This window comes from Zootoca vivipara, chromosome 8, assembly GCF_965207765.1.
Source record: "Zootoca vivipara chromosome 8, rZooViv2.hap1.1, whole genome shotgun sequence".
NCBI lineage: Eukaryota > Metazoa > Chordata > Lepidosauria > Squamata > Lacertidae > Zootoca > Zootoca vivipara.
Genome location: NC_142591.1, coordinates 51,020,013 through 51,037,864, shown reverse-complemented (window position 1 = coordinate 51,037,864; position 17,852 = coordinate 51,020,013). Strand labels below are relative to the sequence as shown.

Genomic DNA, 17,852 nt, shown 5'->3' with positions numbered 1-17,852 from the left:
CCAAAATATACTTCTACAAGAGTTATTCCAGTGCGTGAACCATGTTGAGGTTGCACCTTTTGTTTAGATAAATCAAAAAACTATTCCACTCCTCCACTAATTTGCTTCTAGGATTTTCTTTTATTTTCTCATATAAAGAGGCTAATTCAACATAATCTACTGTCTTAAAAAACCATTCTTTTTTTACTTGGTAGCTTATCACTCTACCACTAAGATTCTTGCAGCGGCGGAAGTATATATATATAAAGGTAAAGGGACCCCTGACCATTAGGTCCAGTCGTGACCGACTCTGGGGTTGCGCGCTCATCTCACATTATTGGCCGAGGGAGCCGGCGTATAGCTTCCAGGTCATGTGGCCAGCATGACAAAGCCGCTTCTGGCAAACCAGAGCAGCACATGGAAATGCCATTTACCTTCCCGCTGTAGCGGTTCCTATTTATCTACTTGTATTTTGATGTGCTTTCGAACTGCTAGGTTGGCAGGAGCTGGGACCAAGCAACGGGAGCTCACCCCGTCACAGGGATTAGAACCGCCGACCTTCTGATCAGCAAGCCCTAGGCTCAGTGGTTTAACCACAGCACCACCTGGGTCCCATAGGCAAATATAAAAGCTCCTTATTTTCTTAGGTACAACTGGTACCTAATGTACCTAATCTGTAACCCAATATGTTATTGTGAGACCTGAATGCTATTGCAAGTGTGACTCTATATTTCATGTTTGATTACAATTGGCCACAACTTCAAAGAAGCAGGCACCATAACCCTCTTCCACAATGCTTAGTTTCTTCATAGAGATGGCAAAGTTCATTGAAACCACCAAATAAAGAGCTGTGTTTCAACACGCCTAGAAATTAGTCTTCGAAAAAGTGCACCACACAGGATTTCAGGTGCTTCCACAGAGAGGTGACTGAATTAAAAGCAATTCAGGCTTACCAGGAATGTAAGTAAAAACTTTTGTTCATAGAATAATAAGGTGTAGAGTTGGAAGGGGTCCCAAGGGTCGTCTAGTTAACCCATTGGGATGCAGGAATCTCGGCAAATGATCCCTGCTTAGTTTTGCAAATGTGCTAGTACTTGTGTTATTTGTCAGTTTCTGTGATAGAATCCCCCCCTCTGTGCGTGTCAGTGCATGCAGGCATAAAAACCATGTATGAGAATCTTTTTTAAAACTGCATTGTCAAAAATGGGAACAGAGAGCATATTTAACCCCTCTACCTTTCCTCCCCATCCCACTTACAACTTCGTACCAAATACAGCATGTATACATATAACATATGACTTCCCTTCCACACCTTTCCTGGTTCCTTCGAGAACACTGTCCAACCATCTCATCCTCTGTCGTCCCCTTCTCCTTGTGCCCTCCATCTTTCCCAACATCAGGGTCTTTTCCAGGGAGTCTTCTCTTCTCATGAGGTGGCCAAAGTATTGGAGCCTCAGCTTCATGATCTGTCCTTCCAGTGAGCACTCAGGGCTGATTTCCTTCAGAATGGATAGGTTTGATCTTCTAGCAGTCCATGGGATCTGCAATTTATCATTCTTTTAATTCCACTGATGAGGTCTTCCTCATTCCTGGCAAGGGTGTGTGGAAAGGATCCTGTCTGACATAAGACTCACTAAAATCTTGGTGGAAGCAGTGAGATATCTAAGATAAACCCCAGCAGTGAAACTTATCTTTTCATAGCTACGTGGGAAGAGGAAATTAACCAGTTACAGCTTTTTCAGTTATTACAACTCTGAGAAGCAGAAATTTAAATATTCCATACCATATGTCTATTATAGGCACAAACGTCTTATTGGAATCAAAATAGTTGTGATTTCAAGTCCCCCCCCCCAAAGAAAACACCAACATTTTTGCGGTCTATTTTCTGATACTATTTAATTGAAAAATGTAGCGAAAATAAAGAAGAATCAGATCAGAAATATGCAATTCAGCTATGTAAAGCTAATGGGTCTTCAGATGACTTAGTAATCTGAAGACAAAAATCCAATGGCTGGGTATTGTGGCATGGTTCCCAATAACCGAAGTGGAAAGAATGTCTAGAGGCAGTAATAACAGGGTTTGGCTGAAGGGTTTGGCCTTCAGCATCTGCTATTACCTGGCAGCAGAGCTGCAATCCCACATCACATCTCCAGAAAGAGGCACTTTGCAGTGTATCCCAAAATGCTTCTATCCTTCAGCTCACCATTCTCCCCACCCTTTTCGCGCCACAGAAGTTCAGCCAAGCAGTTAGGCTCAATATAGGAAACAACTATGTAGCAGAGAGAGCTTTTACTTGGGGGGCAAAAAGACACACACTATATACACACATTATTTGCAGTTGTTACAAGAAGTCTTCACTCTCTGAAGAAAAAAGGGTGTTTCAGCTTATAAAGTAATTGCTGAGGCAAACTCCACACAGCAAGTGCAAAGTCCAGAGGCTAACAAAAGTCCTGTAACTGCCATTTCTGCTGAGTTATGGAGAAGTAACTCCTTTTCCATTTTCCTTAACACTTCAGCATTGAAATGAAACCAGCTTGCTTTACAACAAGAAACATACATTACTAATTTTGTACATAACCACGATGAATGTTGAGGAAAGAATATGACTGCTTGGCTAGTTATATTGGAGAAAACTAGGAAAATATTAAATAGCATGAGATTTCATGTAATCATGAATGCTCTGGGGTGGCAGTTCAAACTGATATACTGCATTTTCTGCATTACAGGTAAACAGTGGGGGAAAGATACCATCACAACTGAAGCGAATTTCACTTGATTTATTTCATTGGCATACACTTCATGCTTCAGATCAGGAAACAATGAGCTGGTTTATTCAAATTTTGGAAAACTGGATTAGTGTTACTTATTTGGAAGAATACCTGAACTCTGTAGTTCACCCTCTGTGGTTATTTATGATTCCGGTTTTGCTTTATTCTTTATGGTTATTTTTATATATAAGTTGGTGTGCTGTCTCATTTCTGTTATATATTTACAAGAAGATGAATAACCGCCAAGAAAATGATTTGTATAGCAAATTTTGGGACAAGCCAAGGCAAGTTATGGCTCAAGGTTTCGGTATATATGGAAAGATATGGCATGGTGAGTAATGGTTTCTTTCATACCAATAATTGAGTCTTATCAGCTCCTATACTTTCACAGGACTGAGCATCATAGGACTGAGTGCAATTTTCCTGAGCATGATAAACCACAAGGTAGCTCTGAAACATAAACATTGGAATTTGTCAGCACAGCACAGGACATCTACTTTAGATGGACACTGCGGGAAACAGGACGGTGGGCTAGAGAGGCCTTTGGCCTCATCAACAGGATTCTTCTTATATTCTCAATTCCTCTCAGAAGACTGCTAAAAACCCTCCAAGTATTCCTGTTTTCCAGGGTCAGTCCTGGATTTACAAACCCTGTCCTGGTAGGGTTTCTGATTTAATCCTGGAATGCCCTGCTTTTCCTTAGGATGTTCCTTTTTTCATTGGAGAAATATCAGAGGATAGGGAGGTATGCAACACATGAGCGAAGGAATTAAGTCACTATACAACCTTTAGAAGACATCTGAAGGCAGCCATGGATACAGAATTTTTTAAACATTTAATGTTTTTATATACAGTATGTTGTAAGCCACCCAGAGTGGCTGGAGCAACCGAGTCTGATGAGTGGGGCATAAAGAATACAATTATTGTTTTTTTAAAATTATTATTATTATTATTTATTGATGTGCTTATTTTCATGTGAGAAATGTTGGAGGGCATGTTGATGTTGCTTTAGGAGTTGAAGCATAAATCAGAAAAATACTACTAAAACCAAGCCTGAGACTCAGTGATGAAACCCTGTAGCTACTTATGTCATGGTCAATGGTGCATCTGTCTGGAAAACAGCTGTCTGGTTGGAGCTCTTAGGGATGGGAAAGAAATGTGCTTCTGCCCCAAAGATACCGGTAGCTCCTTCCCAAAGTAGCGCCCTGTACAGAAGGGTAATGCTGCCCTTCAGATAAATAAAAAAGTCTCCAAAACATTTAGTTTGATATCATGTTAAACCATGGGCCGGGCCGGTGCTAGGGTTTTTTGCGCCCTGGGCGAGATCACCTTCTGCCCCCCCCCCCCGCTCAGGGCCGTCTTAAGCGTATCTGGCGCCGTGGTGCAAAGATCGCTCCGGCACCCCCCCCTTTCCCAGAGTTGCCAACCTTTTGGCTGACGGGGTGGCATGACGCAGGCCCAGGACTCCCGTGATGCAGGGGGCAATAACCAGAGGCGTAGTAAGGTCAGGTCATCAACAATACACAAAGATTAGTCCACATGTTGATTTCTTACTAAACTGACAACCCATAGGATCAGCGCATGTATGTTCCCCCAGTACAAAAGAGAGTTGGTGCCCCTGACTCCCCCCCCCCTCTCCATTTCAAGTTCAGCACTACGCAAGTCTGTTGGAGTTACTGCTGTCTGCTCAAGCCCACAGGGGAAATGGTGGATAGGGAAGCAGTGAACAAGGTTTAAAGAACAGTTACATACAGAAGGTATTATGAGAATGAAAAGGGGAAGCTGAACATAAGAAGAACCCTGCTGGATCAGGCCAATGGCCCATCTAGTCCAGCATCATTTTTCTCATGGTGGGCAAACAGGCGCTTGCGGGAAATCAGCAAGAAAGGACCTGAGCACAAGAGCACCACTACCCTCTTCCTGTGGTTTCCAGCAACTAGCATTCAGAAGCATTAGTGTCTCTGATCATGGAGGCAAGGCATAACCATCATACATAGTGTCACTAATAGCATTATCCTCCATGAAGTGGTCTAATCCTCTTTTAAAGCCATCCAAGTCGGTGGCCATCACAGCCTCCTCCTGGGGGAGGGAACTCCATAATAATAATAATAATAATAATAATAATAATAATAATAATAATTTATTATTCATACCCCGCCCATCTGACTGGGTTTTCCCAGGCACTCTGGGCGGCTTCCAACAGAAAAATAAAATACAGTAATCTATTAAACATTAAAAAAGGGCTGCCTTCAGATGTCTTCTAAAAGTCTGGTAGTTGTTTTTCTCTTTTACATCAGATGGGAGAGCGTTCCACAGGGCAGGCGCCACTACTGAGAAGGCCCTCCATGGGTCATGTTTTTGACCAAGTGAGCCCTGCCCACTTGTCACTCACATGATGTGGCAGTGATGCCAGGTGACCCATGATGCAGTTTGGAAGCAAATAAACAGCATTTTGCAAGTGTTGATGATCAGTTGGACACATGCCAGGCATCCTCATTTGGCCTGTGAGATTGTTCTGGCTAAGCTACATGCACCTGCCCCTACACCTGATATCCCGTGTGACATCAGATGTGGGGCAGGTAAAGATGTGGTTGGGCAGAAAGTGGGCTTTGTGGGCCACCGAAAAACCTGCACATGGGTTGAAATCAACACTCAGCAATGATGCGCACTGGTTGATTTTAGGGCCTGATGGGAAGAGTAAAATTGCGGAAAGACACATGTACACCACCTTGAACTTTTTGGAGGAAAGGTAAATGTAATTAAAATGATGGCGACAACAACAACCAGTTGCTAGGGAACAACACTGGGAGAGGTTTTATTACCCTCATTTCTTGCTCATGGACTTCCCAGAGGCACCTGTGTAGTGTAGCAGTTAGAAATTCAAATTTTACTTTAATCCCAAAAGCACTCACAATGGTCAGACTCACTTCTTCCTCTTTCACATCCATCCATTTTGCTAATTCATGAATTATTTTTTGTTTAATATCCTCATCATGTTCTTCCACAATCCCTCTCAATTTCAAATTCATGTTTTTGTCTCATCTCGATCAGTGCTAAATTATCAAGCATTTGCTCATGTGCTTTGTCTAATTCTGATATTTTCTCTTTTACAAACTCTGTTTCTTTCTTTGAGTCACGTACCTCTTTCTGCGTTTTCTTCATCGTCTCCTCCATTGTCTTTGATCTTACTGACAGGTCATTTACTTTGGTTGTGAGTTCACCTACTGCTCCCTCAATTTTTTTATCAATTGTCTCTTGTACTTCTCCCAATTTTTTCTCCATGCGTAGTTCATTCTGTTTAAATTCTTCTTTAATTTTCTGCCACAGCATCTTAGAGTCCTTGACTTCTTCTTGTTTTGATCCTCTTCTGTCTGCTTGTGTTCCTGATATTTTCTTCCCTTCTTTTCCTGCCATTTTGGGCTTAAAAGATTATATTTAAATTATAATAATACAGTCTGCCTCTAGAGGGATTCTCGGGCTATCAATTAAATTGAATTTAAAAGCACATGTAATATTAATGCTTTCCTCCAGGTGGCGCTCTAACTGCACAACATTAAAAAACTCACAATTTGACAGTTCACCACTGGATGGCAGCAGCCCCCTCCCTCCAGAAGTTTTGTTTCTTTACTCCAAAAGTTGAGAGTCTATTCAGCCACGTCGTTATAACTTCAACCACTTGTTGGTCTAATCTAGCAAATAAGAAACCTGTAAATAAACGCCAAGTCCCGCAACTCTTCCACCACTTGCTGGTTTAATCCAAGTTAGGGTAAATTTAAACATTAAAAGCAAAGGAAACCAAACAGGCTCGTGTCGTCTTCAGCCACTTGTAGGCTTAAATCCACATCGATTTCCCCCCAATTCAAAAGGATGCCAGAGACCAGAGTGAAGCTTAAAAGTTTATGATCACCCATTGAAACTAAGTCCACTTCTTCTCTCCCCCTTCTGCTCAAGTACTGCAGTCTGTTCAGCCTCCCACCACCTTTATTCATTGTTAAAAACTACATTACCAGCAGATATCGTCCCTGGGCTGAAGCTTTAGACGTCTAAAGTCCCCCAGCCACCCCCACCGGGTCTCTCACTTCAGAATGAAAACAAAGAATCCTTAAAACTTTAACTCTCAGTCAGTCTCACTCGCCACATATAAAATCAATTGCCTTGCTACAAAGTAGCACCGGACTTTGTTGCATACCTCACGAGCAGGCACTTTCACTTTCCACTGTCTCACTCCTCCGATTTCAACTCTGCGCCATCTTTCTCCCCGCTCCCTTTTTTCGCCCCTCAGCTCACCGAATTTTGTAATTGTTCACCTCTAATTTATCCACACTTCACACTCCTTCTTTTAATCCGGATTCTTTTATCATGGGAATTCAGTGCTTTCCACCCGAAGCCTGAGGCTGTGCTTTGCGGGGGTAGTGGTCTTTCCCCTGTGCCCACAGCTCGATCCCGTCCCTGGATTTACAAGCAAAACCCAGAGAACAAGAGAGCAGATTGGGCACCACTGGGTGCCATGACCCTCGGGGTAGCACCCCCTGAGGTTTTGAGGTCCGTGGAGCCTTTGCGTGACCTCTAACCCCCCCGCAAAGCTCAGAATTCCCCAGAGGGAAATAATAAAGCCATGGATTTATTATTATTTATACCCCGCCCATCTGGCTGGGTTTCCCCAGCCACTCTGGGCGGCTTCCAACAGAAAAATAAAACACAGTAATCTTTTAAACATTAAAGGCCTCCCTGAACAGGGCTGCCTTCAGATGTCTCCTAAAAGTCTGGTAGTTGTTTTCCTCTTTGACATCTGATGGGAGGGCGTTCCACAGGGCAGGCGCCACCACCGAGAAGGCCCTCTGCCTAGTTCCTTGCAACTTGCCTTCTCGCAACGAGGGAACCGCCAGAAGGCCCTCGGTGCTGGACCTCAGTGTCTGGGCACAATGATGGAGGTGGAGACGCTCCTTCAGGTATACTGGACCGAGGCCATTTAGGGCTTTAAAGGTCAGCACCAACACTTTGATTTGTGCTCGGAAACGTACTGGGAGCCAATGTAGATCATTCAAGACCGGTGTTATGTGGTCTTGGCGGCCGCTCCCAGTCACCAGTCTAGCTGCCGCATTCTGGATTAGTTGTAGTTTCCAAGTCACCTTCAAAGGTAGCCCCATGTAGAGCGCATTGCAGTAGTCCAAGCGGGAGATAACTAGAGCATGCACCACTCTTGCTAGACAGTCTGCAGGCAGGTAGGGTTTCAGCCTGCGTACCAGATGGAACTGATAGACAGCTGCCCTGGACACAGAATTGATCTGCGCATCCATGGACAGCTGTGAGTCCAAAATGACTCCCAGGCTGCGCACCTGGTCCTTCAGGGGCACAGTTACCCCATTCAGAACCAGGGAATCCTCCACACCTGCCCGCCTCCTGTCCCCCACGAACAGTACTTCTGTCTTGTCAGGATTCAACCTCAATCTGTTAGCCACCATCCATCCTCCAACCGCCTCCAGGCACTCACACAGGACCTTCACCGCCTTCACTGGTCCTGATTTGAAAGAGAGGTAGAGCTGGGTGTCATCTGCATACTGATGAACACCCAGCCCAAACCCCCTGATGATCTCTCGCAGCGGCTGCATGTAGATGTTAAAAAGCATGGGGGAGAGGACAGAACCCCGAGGCACCCCACAAGTGAGAGCCCAGGGGTCTGAACACCCATCCCCCACCACCACTTTCTGAACACGGCCCAGGAGGAAGGAGCGGAACCACTGTATAACAGTGCCCCCAGCTCCCAACCCCTCTAGACGGACCAGAAGGATGTTATGGTCAATGGTGTCAAAAGCCGCTGAGAGATCCAGCAGGACTAGCAAAAAGCTCTCACCTTTGTCCCTAGCCCGCTGGAGATCATCAACCAGTGTGACCAGGGCAGTTTCAGTCCCATGATGAGGCCTGAGCCCCGACTGGAAGGGATCCAAATGGCCCGCTTCTTCCAGGCATGTACACTTATCTGCAAAAGCTGTGCTGCCTGCCTCAATACTGAGTGAACATCCCCTTGCTTACTTTTCTATTAGATTTTAACAAGGTTCTATGAATGGGGTAGGAATCCCAACACGGAGGGGAATTGAACAAGATAGTATATTCTGCAATCTATTGGGCAACTTATGACCCTGGTTCAAAGAGCTGAGAAGACCTGATTGAATATGTTGCATCTCTTTTCCCAAGCACTCATATTATTTAACTCTTCCTCCCTGGGATGGATGGATTGCAATTGCTGAACTCTCAAAACGCCAACTAATTTTAAATTTGATATGGGGTCGCATTCTTTCATAATCTTTTTCCTTTCATACACAGGGTTGACAAGATGGGTATATGAGAAAACTCGATGTTTAGTCCTTCCCGTATATGGAGGGTTTCCAGTGAAATTGGAGGGTTTCCAGTGAAATTGAGTGAAATATGGAATTGGAGTGAAATATGGAATTGGAGATCCCATTCCATATGATCCAAATATAACTGCCACAGAGTTGGCTGTAAAAGTAAGAACCTGGAAATATAAAGCAAAATAATCTTTTTTGTATTGTTTTTTCTTCTCTAAATTGTATTCTGCATACTGGCTTCACATTCTGTATGACCCAGAGCTAGGCTTCATCATATATATGTATATATATACATGGGTGTATAAGACGACCCCCAACTTTTCCAGTTAAAATATAGAGTTTGGGATATACTCGCCGTATAAGAAATATGATCTGGCGTAAAAGATGACCCCCAACTTTTGAGAAGATTTTCCTGGGTTAAAAAGTAGTCTTATATGCAGGAATATACAGTATATTTTATATTTTTTTGAGTATTATATTGATCACTCAGCTGTTGCTCTGCTTAACTTGTTGAGACTAATTAAATGCCCACTGAGCTAGGAGCTGAAAATGGCTATCATATCTCCTCTCAGTCCCCTCCTTTCACTGTTCCTCATAAGGTTTCCTTTCCAGACCCTTAATATTCTTGGTTGCCCTCGTCTCCCCCAAGCACTTTCTGCTTTCATTCTTGCTACACCCTCTACCCTCCCCACGTCTAGTTCCGGCTTTTGGTTGCTTGTTTGAATTTATTTTTGCGGGTGTGTGGGGGTTGATTCCTTGGTTGTGCTGTGGTTCCTTCCTTTTATTTCACATTGTTGGGATGCAGTCATTGCCATTTGGCATTATGGGTGCCCTTTAGGGACCTGCCAAGGCAGTATGCCTGGTAGGACTTGCATAGGTCCTCTTAGGCCTGCTACATGTATTTTGGTTAACAATGCAAAGCAGGGTCTGAGGGAGAATTCTGGGTTCATGCTCAAGGTTCAATTTCTTCCCTATCCTTTGCAGGGGAGACAGCAGAATATGCATTGGGATCTGGAGAGATGGTTTCCTAACACAACTATCTAAAAATCCTTATCTGCTTTTACTTCTGATCCCAGAAAGAAATTACATATTGGGCTTCTTTAGCTGGAAGAAAAATGGGGTTCTTAATGCTACTGTGTCTGACTCCTTTAGCTTTTTGCTATTCCTTTAGCTATAACATAATGTATTCCTTTGTTTTTGTTTTTTCAACAGACCAAGACTGCACTTGAAAATCTTCGGGATAGACACCAAAAAATGCCAGGAAATATATTAAGAGCTCTTTCAGAATGATTTGATAAGGATGACAAAGCTAACTAGTCTATATAAAACAAACCATAGTTCTGTAATAGGAAAATTTAAAAATTAACTAATTAAAACCAAATAAACATACAGTGGTACCTTGGTTCTCAAACTTAATCCGTTTGGGAAATCTGTTCCAAAACCAAAGCGTTCCCAAACCAAGGCGTGCTTTCCCATAGAGTATAAAAAACTGGCAGTGATCTACCCAATTCCATTGGAGGGAGGAGCGCGTGGGGTGCATGAAGGGGAAGTTCAAAGGGGGGGGGAGGAAGGCAAAAGTTCTCTCTCTGAGGAGACAGTCTGCTTCTTGATATCTCCCAAAGCACTCCTTCCTCACCTTCAGGACTGGCACAAGCAGCCCCTGCCAATTGGGTGCATTCTCCTCGCTGAAGAATAAACAGATAAGAACATTGGCAGAATTATTGTAATAACCTGCAGTTTCCTAAGAGTATATATTTAAAGTAGATGAATAAATGAACAAATTAAGTTAATTTAGATATGCAGATTTTTAAAAAAAAGAGATTAAGGAACCACCGAAAGAGGGGGAAGGAAGTAAAGTTTTGAAGTTCATACCAAGAAGAAACTTAGCTGGTTTCTAAGGTGCTACTGGACAATTTTTTTATTTCTACTGCGTCAGACCAACACGGCTACCTATCTGTATCTAGAATGATTGTAAAATTATTGAAATGTATAAACCTGGAAATCATAGTTTTTTATTTTATTTTTTTAGAGCCATCTGTTGCTTCTCTTCCTTTGGGAAAGTGAATTCTCAAACATTGTTAAAGTGAGCAGAGAGAGAGTGATTCCATGCCATTGATGGGAGATTGAGAATTGGAGTAATTGTTCTGCTGTATTATGGCAGTGGACAATGTTGTAGTGCAACATTTGATTTTGTTTGTAATGTATTGTTATGATTTGTTTTACTATTTATTAAGTGTGCAAAAAATGAACAAATCCCTCTTCACAGGGATCTCTGGGAATTATAGCTCTGTGAGGGGAATATGGGGTCTCCTAACAACTCTCGGCACCCTTATACTACAGCTCCCAGAATTCTCTGGAAGAAGCAATGGCAGCTTAAAGTAATATTTAGTTGCTTGAAATATATGGGTTATATTTATAAACCATCCTGGCTTATGAAAGCTAGCCGGGATGGGGTGAATGAATGGGGTAAATGAATGTCTTAAATCTGCAAGAAACAAGGAAAAGTGAAACAATGTGTTGTTGTTATATACTTAACAATAAGTGCAATGAGCAGCAAAAATAGCAGAGATAATGTGTAACGGTGGTCAGCTCCCAAAAAAGGTTGACAACTCTGGGAAATGGGGGGGGGGCGGAGGGATCTTTGCACCACGGCTGGCCCCGGATATGCTTAAGACAGCCCTGGTAAATGGGTCCTTGCATTATGTAGTGCTGGATGCTGCCCTTAAAGAGGCAGAGGTTTGTTGACTCCTCATGAAGCCCTCTCTAGACCTAACAGAGAGCAACAGCTATAGACTGGTCGCCAACACCTCTCTTTTTTTTTTGCCAAAGTAGGTGGAGAGGGCAGTTGTGGAGCAGCTGCAGGTGTTTCTGGATGAAACTGGTAACCTTGAAGCTGCATTGCTGTAATTCATTGTGCTAATTTGGCCAAGCAACCCTTGCTGACACTGGCATTGTTTCCCCTCACATAATGATTTCCTTACACCTTTAAAGAAACAAGAAGACGACACTGGAAGAAGCTATTAACATCTATTTCTCAAAAAACATGGAAGTGATAAAAAAGTAGCCAAGACACAGAAGCCCACCAACACCGGCAAAGGCCAACTAGGTAAAGGTTCTTTTAGACACGTTGCTGTAGGAAATAAAAAGGCACCTGTTTTTTAAGGGACAGGGATGCAAGAAATCAGTGCTAGTTGGTGCCTGTTGGGGTGGGTAGTGCAGAAGGCAGGAATGCCAACAGGAAGAAAACCCAGAGCCACTGATTGTAGTTATGCTCCCAGTCCTCGTCCATGCTGAGTACTGCGATGGCAACAGAGACCGAGGAGGAGGAAGAAACTGGCAGGAAGTGGCATCCCCTTGTCATATGTGTGGAGGGGCTGGCAGAGGGCAGATTGCCGATTTATCAGTTTTAATTGCACAGCCTGAATTTGTTGCATCCACCCTAATGCAACAGTTGCCACTGGCCAAATGGTCTATCTGAATGCTTAGTGGCTTTGGATAGGCAAGTGCGACGATCCCGCCGCTATCACCAAATATGCGACGGTCACACGACGCTATCACCTAATTTTGCGACGATCCCACCTAAAATGTGCAGATCCCACCAAATTAGCGATGTACCTCCCTTATCTATCACTAGCAGTGTGTCGAAGGAATTCAGTTATTTTACAAACAACCCACTATTCCTTCTTCCTCCCAAATAAACTCCCTGTTTATATATGGGGTTTGCTAGTAAATGAAGTGCAGTTCCAGCTCTCCAAATAACGTGGCTCAGTATCCTTAATAACTCCAGGAAAGTGTTACAGGAACCAACTTGTGCCCACAGTAAGGATTCCCTTTCACCTCAGATTCACCTCAGCAGCTGTTTGCCCTCATAGCTGCCAGGTTATCCCTTTTTTTTAAGGGAAATTCCCTTATGCTGAATAGGCTTCCTCGCGAGAAAAGGGAAAACTTGGCAGCTATGTTTGCCCTAGCAACCCTTGCTACTTTGTGGCACCTTTTCCCTTGCACTTGCCTCCCCTGTGCGTGACCTTGAGGTATAAACTATTCTCCTGCTCCTCAGGTTTAGTTTTGCCTCCTCTCTTCGGTCACCACCCTTTTGAGTTCAGATACGTTGCTGGAATAAGGAGGAACATCCGTTTTTAACACAACATTTAAGAAAGCTTTATTTAACTGGAGGACATGTAAAATTCTTTATGGTTTCATACGTATAAACTCTTAGTTCATTATATTAGTTACATATAACTTAGGCTAGATAATACAGTTCCGGTAAACCTCTCAAACTCTCTACTCTCCACTACCACCCTCACACTCCCGCGCCCCAAACCCTCTCTCAACTCTCTCAACTCAATAAACGGCTCCCCATCCCCTTTAAACTAGTGGCAGTCCCGCCCCTCAGGAATGGAATGCGTCAATCAACTAGGAGGCTGGGTTTAACACTTAACACTCTGGAGTTCTATTCAAGCCAGCCCAATCCGTCACAGCAAGCAACTGAGAAAATGAGAGATTGCAAAAGGACTAAGAGGATTACATCTCTTATCTTTTTGCTATTCCTTCCTTTCCTTGGTTCCTCCTATTCAGGAGAAGCCAGTTTCTTCTCCAATATGGAGGTAAGACGGTAGTTAAGCAAACAGAAAGAACATAGGAAATAACCGCTTCAATATTTTAATACAGGGATAAATCATTTCTGGTATTTGACTATGTAGTTTGAATTCAGGATCAAAGTATGATACCTGATTGAGGCACAGGGATTTTCTTTTTGTAACTCAATAGCTGAGGGATTTGAGGGGATCACCACTCATCTGACCTCTGGTATATCACATCTCTGCTACTTATCTGGAGGTATAGGAAGAGTGGGGAAGATGGTGGCAAGGTGGGTGTGATTTAAAGCGAGCAGTCTCTGTCCTCCTACATTATCCGCTCGCAGACCAGAAATGCTGCAACACATGACTCTTGACCATAACACCTCTAGGTCCTGGTCTCCATGGCAACCATGAGACCATCTCAGTAAATTAAAGGCCCAGCACATGAGACAGAACATACCCTAGTTCAGGTCTCTCCAAGGGAGTGGGGAGGCAGAAATGCATTGGTAGGGAGGTTTGTACTGAGCCCATTGTCTGAGATGGATAATAAGATGGTGAAATCTGAAGTGATGATTCAGTGCCCCTCTATAAGGCTGGGGGGGGGGGTCCATTAAGGTGGTCTGTTCCCAGAGACTTATGGTATTTGGTGGATTCCTGAATACTCTCAGGAATTTTCAAGTTGGCATGCTCACCACTTCTGTCGAAGTCTTGCTATAGAATTGTTAAATAAGGTTGGCACAGGTTGGCTCTCAAGTGTCATCCTCAACACTCTGAAGTCCCTTCCTCAACACTGAAGCAAACAGGGCTCCCTCATATTCTCTGGAGTGTCAGGTGACAAGTTAACCTGCTGCTACCGTGTTTCTCATATTATAAGACATGTCTTATATTTATTTTTTCCTCAAAAAAACACACTATGGCTTATTTTCAAGGGATGTCTTATTTTTTTCTTCCTCCTCCTGCCATGGCCAGCATTGCTGCTGCGCCTATCACTATGTCTTATTTTCGGGGTATGGCTTATATTCCTTGAATGCTTAAAAACCCTGCTATGGCTTATTTTATGGGTATGTCTTAAAATATGAGAAACAGGGTAAATCAATCAGCCACTGAGTGCCAAGGTCTCGATCTGGAGATTTGAATTGCAATTGGATTGGTATGTGGTGGAGAAAAGCCTTTGTTTTCTCTTTATATATTTGCTAGGCTGTTTTATAGTGTGGCATCTCTTCACCAAAGAAAAAAATTAGTTACTAATGGATTGCAATTATTAATGGACTGCAAGAGGGAATCAACAAGAACTTTATAATGCATATGGATTAATTCAAAAAAATGGAACTGTGTAGAAAATATTGGGATGTTCTGTGGCAATACTCTCCAACGGAGGATTCTAACTTTGATTTTTTTATGGTGTTTGCAAGATATCAGCTTGTTATCAGATTGGAAAGTATTCACAGAAAACACTGGAAGTCTGCCCAGAGTAATGGCCAGAGGACAGTGCCTGGAAGGGACTCAGCAGCTTGCAAGGCAACATCTCTCTCTGCAAGGCCTGTGGTTTTTATTTGCATTTTAGTAGGTTTTAAGCAGTTTTATTGAGTTCTTCAAATGATCCATGAACCAGCTAGTAAAGATAAGATACACGTGCTTTTTATGTTTTGCGGTTCTGTTTGGCTTTTACAAGCCATGGATATTTGTTTTTAATGAGTCTATGACTGAGTACTGAGTACAATTTCCATAGCTGCCAAGTCTCCCATTTCCCCCGGGAAATCCCCGTTTTCCCAACTGTTCCTAGCTGAAAAAACGGATTTTTTTGTTTTTCCCCGGTTTATTCTGGCGCGGCGGCCATTTTGGAACCTCCAAGAAGCAGCCTCCCCAAACCTTCTGTCTTTTTCACAATGCTTGGTTTCTTCATACAGACTGCACAGCCATCACAATCTCTTTAGACCTCCACATAAAGGGACGTCTTTCCATAGTGGTGGAAATCAGCCTATGAAAAAGGGCCTGTCCTCGCTAGTGGCTGCAGCCATCTTCCCAGCACAGCGGGGGTTGGTGACGGCTGAGTCAAGCAGACAAGGGCAGCTATCGACTACGCACCGCCGGCCTCCGAGGCGGGGAGACGGGTGGACGGGCAGGGAGAGGCCGGGGCTGCCCTGGCGGCATGCTCACAGGTGGGTGAGGAGGCCAGGAGCGGGAGACGGGGCGCATGGGGTCCAGGGCATGCGGGGCACCTCTCTCCTCCGCAATTCCCACCCGACCCCGGGTTAGCTGGGTTTAGGACCCTGGCAGGCTGGATCTGGCCCGCGGGCCATAGTTTGAGGACCCTGTCTTAGCCTGTTTCCACATTGTCAACTTAAAACACAGCTAAGATGTTTGTTTGTTTCAGTCGTGGTTGATTTGAAGCTGATTTAAGGGAAAACTAATCAACACATGGTATTTCATAAGAAGGAATGGGATAAATATGGGTGGTAGCTAATGTCAAGTGTACACTATGGTTCAAAGTAGTTAACTCTACACCTGGAAGTATAAAAGCAGAATATTGTTTTCCTGTTGGTTTCTCTCTCTTTCAGTTCTAAATTGTATTCTGCCTACTGACTTCCTCATTCTATACAACCAGAGGTAGGGTTCATTATATAGACTTTTGTGCATCATGTTCATCACTCAGCTTTCCCTCTCCGTAACTTGTTGAGACGATGAAAAACCTATGCATTTTATGTAGTGCTGCACAAAGATCTGTTCATGCAATAGGACTTCTTCTCTCCACCTTGTGCCCCAGAATCTGCCCCAGATGGTCCCACCAACCCCCCTCCCCCAGTGGGGGACCCAGTAAGCACTGTACACTCTTAAGCAGGCATCCTCAAACTTCGGCCCTCCAGATGTTTTTGACTACAATTCCCATCCTCCCTGACCAATGACTTGGATGATGGGCTTGAGGGCATCCTGAGCAAGTTTGCAGATGACACCAAATTGGGAGGGGTGGCTAATACCCCAGAGGACAGGATCACACTTCAAAATGACCTTAACATATTAGACAACTGGGCCAAAGCAAACAAGATGAATTTTAACAAGGAGAAATGTAAAGTACTACACTTGGGCAAAAAAAATGAAAGGCATGAATACAGGATGGGTGACACCTGGCTTGAGAGCAGTACATGTGAAAAGGATCTAGGAGTCTTGGTAGACCAGCAGTGTGATGCAGCAGCTAAAAAAGCCAATGCAATTCTGGGCTGCATCAATAGGAGTATAACATCTAGATCAAGGGAAGTAATTGTACCACTGTATTCTGCTCTGGTCAGACCTCACCTGGAGTACTGTGTCCAGTTCTGGGCACCACATTTCAAGAAGGATACTGGCAAGCTGGAATGTGTCCAGAAGAGGGCAATGAAAATGGTCAAAGGCCTGGAAACGATGCCTTATGAGGAACGGCTTAGGGAGCTGGGTATGTTTAGCCTGGAGAAGAGAAGGTTAAGGGGTGATATGATAGCCATGTTCAAATATATCAAAGGATGTCATATAGAGGAGGGAGAAAGGTTGTTTTCTGCTGCTCCAGAGAAGCGGACACGGAGCAATGGATTCAAACTACAAGAAAGAAGATTCCACCTAAACATTAGGAAGAACTTCCTGACAGTAAGAGCTGTTCGGCAGTGGAATTTGCTACCAAGGAGTGTGGTGGAGTCTCCTTCATTGGAGGTCTTTAAGCAGAGGCTTGACAGGCATATGTCAAGAATGCTTTGATGGTGTTTCCTGCTTGGCAGGGGGTTGGACTGGATGGCCCTTGTGGTCTCTTCCAACTCTACGATTCTATGATTCTATGACTACTGGTCCTGTTAGCTAGGGATCATGGGAGTTGTAGGCCAAAACATCTGGAGGGCCGCAGTTTGGGGATGCCTGCTCTTAAGCCTCAATAAAACTATTACTGAAGAACTTCTGATGTTTGCATGATTTATTGCAACTCTGCAAGTGAATGGGACTCCATGCTACTCTGCTATTTTTACCCATGCCCTGCTGTGCTGTTCTCAGGCATGGAACGAGGGGGTGACTGATTTTTGTCACTAGTCCTGTCAGCCATTGCCATTCTAAGAGAACGAGGGAGGTGTTCATAGTGAGTTCAGACACCTCTTTTTCTGGAAAAATAGCACTGAGCATAGTGAAATATAACTCAATGGCATTTCTGCAGTTTTCCTCACATAGCTGGA

General features: G+C 43.7%; 1 long non-coding RNA gene across 1 annotated transcript; it reads left to right on the top strand.

Annotated features, from left to right (window-relative positions):
• The first annotated feature begins 797 nt into the window (after positions 1-797).
• Positions 798-11,098, top strand: LOC132592580 (uncharacterized). The gene is made up of 4 exons (XR_015951499.1): positions 798-939; positions 2,706-3,078; positions 9,069-9,250; positions 10,304-11,098. It is a non-coding gene; the product is annotated as an uncharacterized LOC132592580 (long non-coding RNA).
• Positions 11,099-17,852: the final 6,754 nt, after the last annotated feature.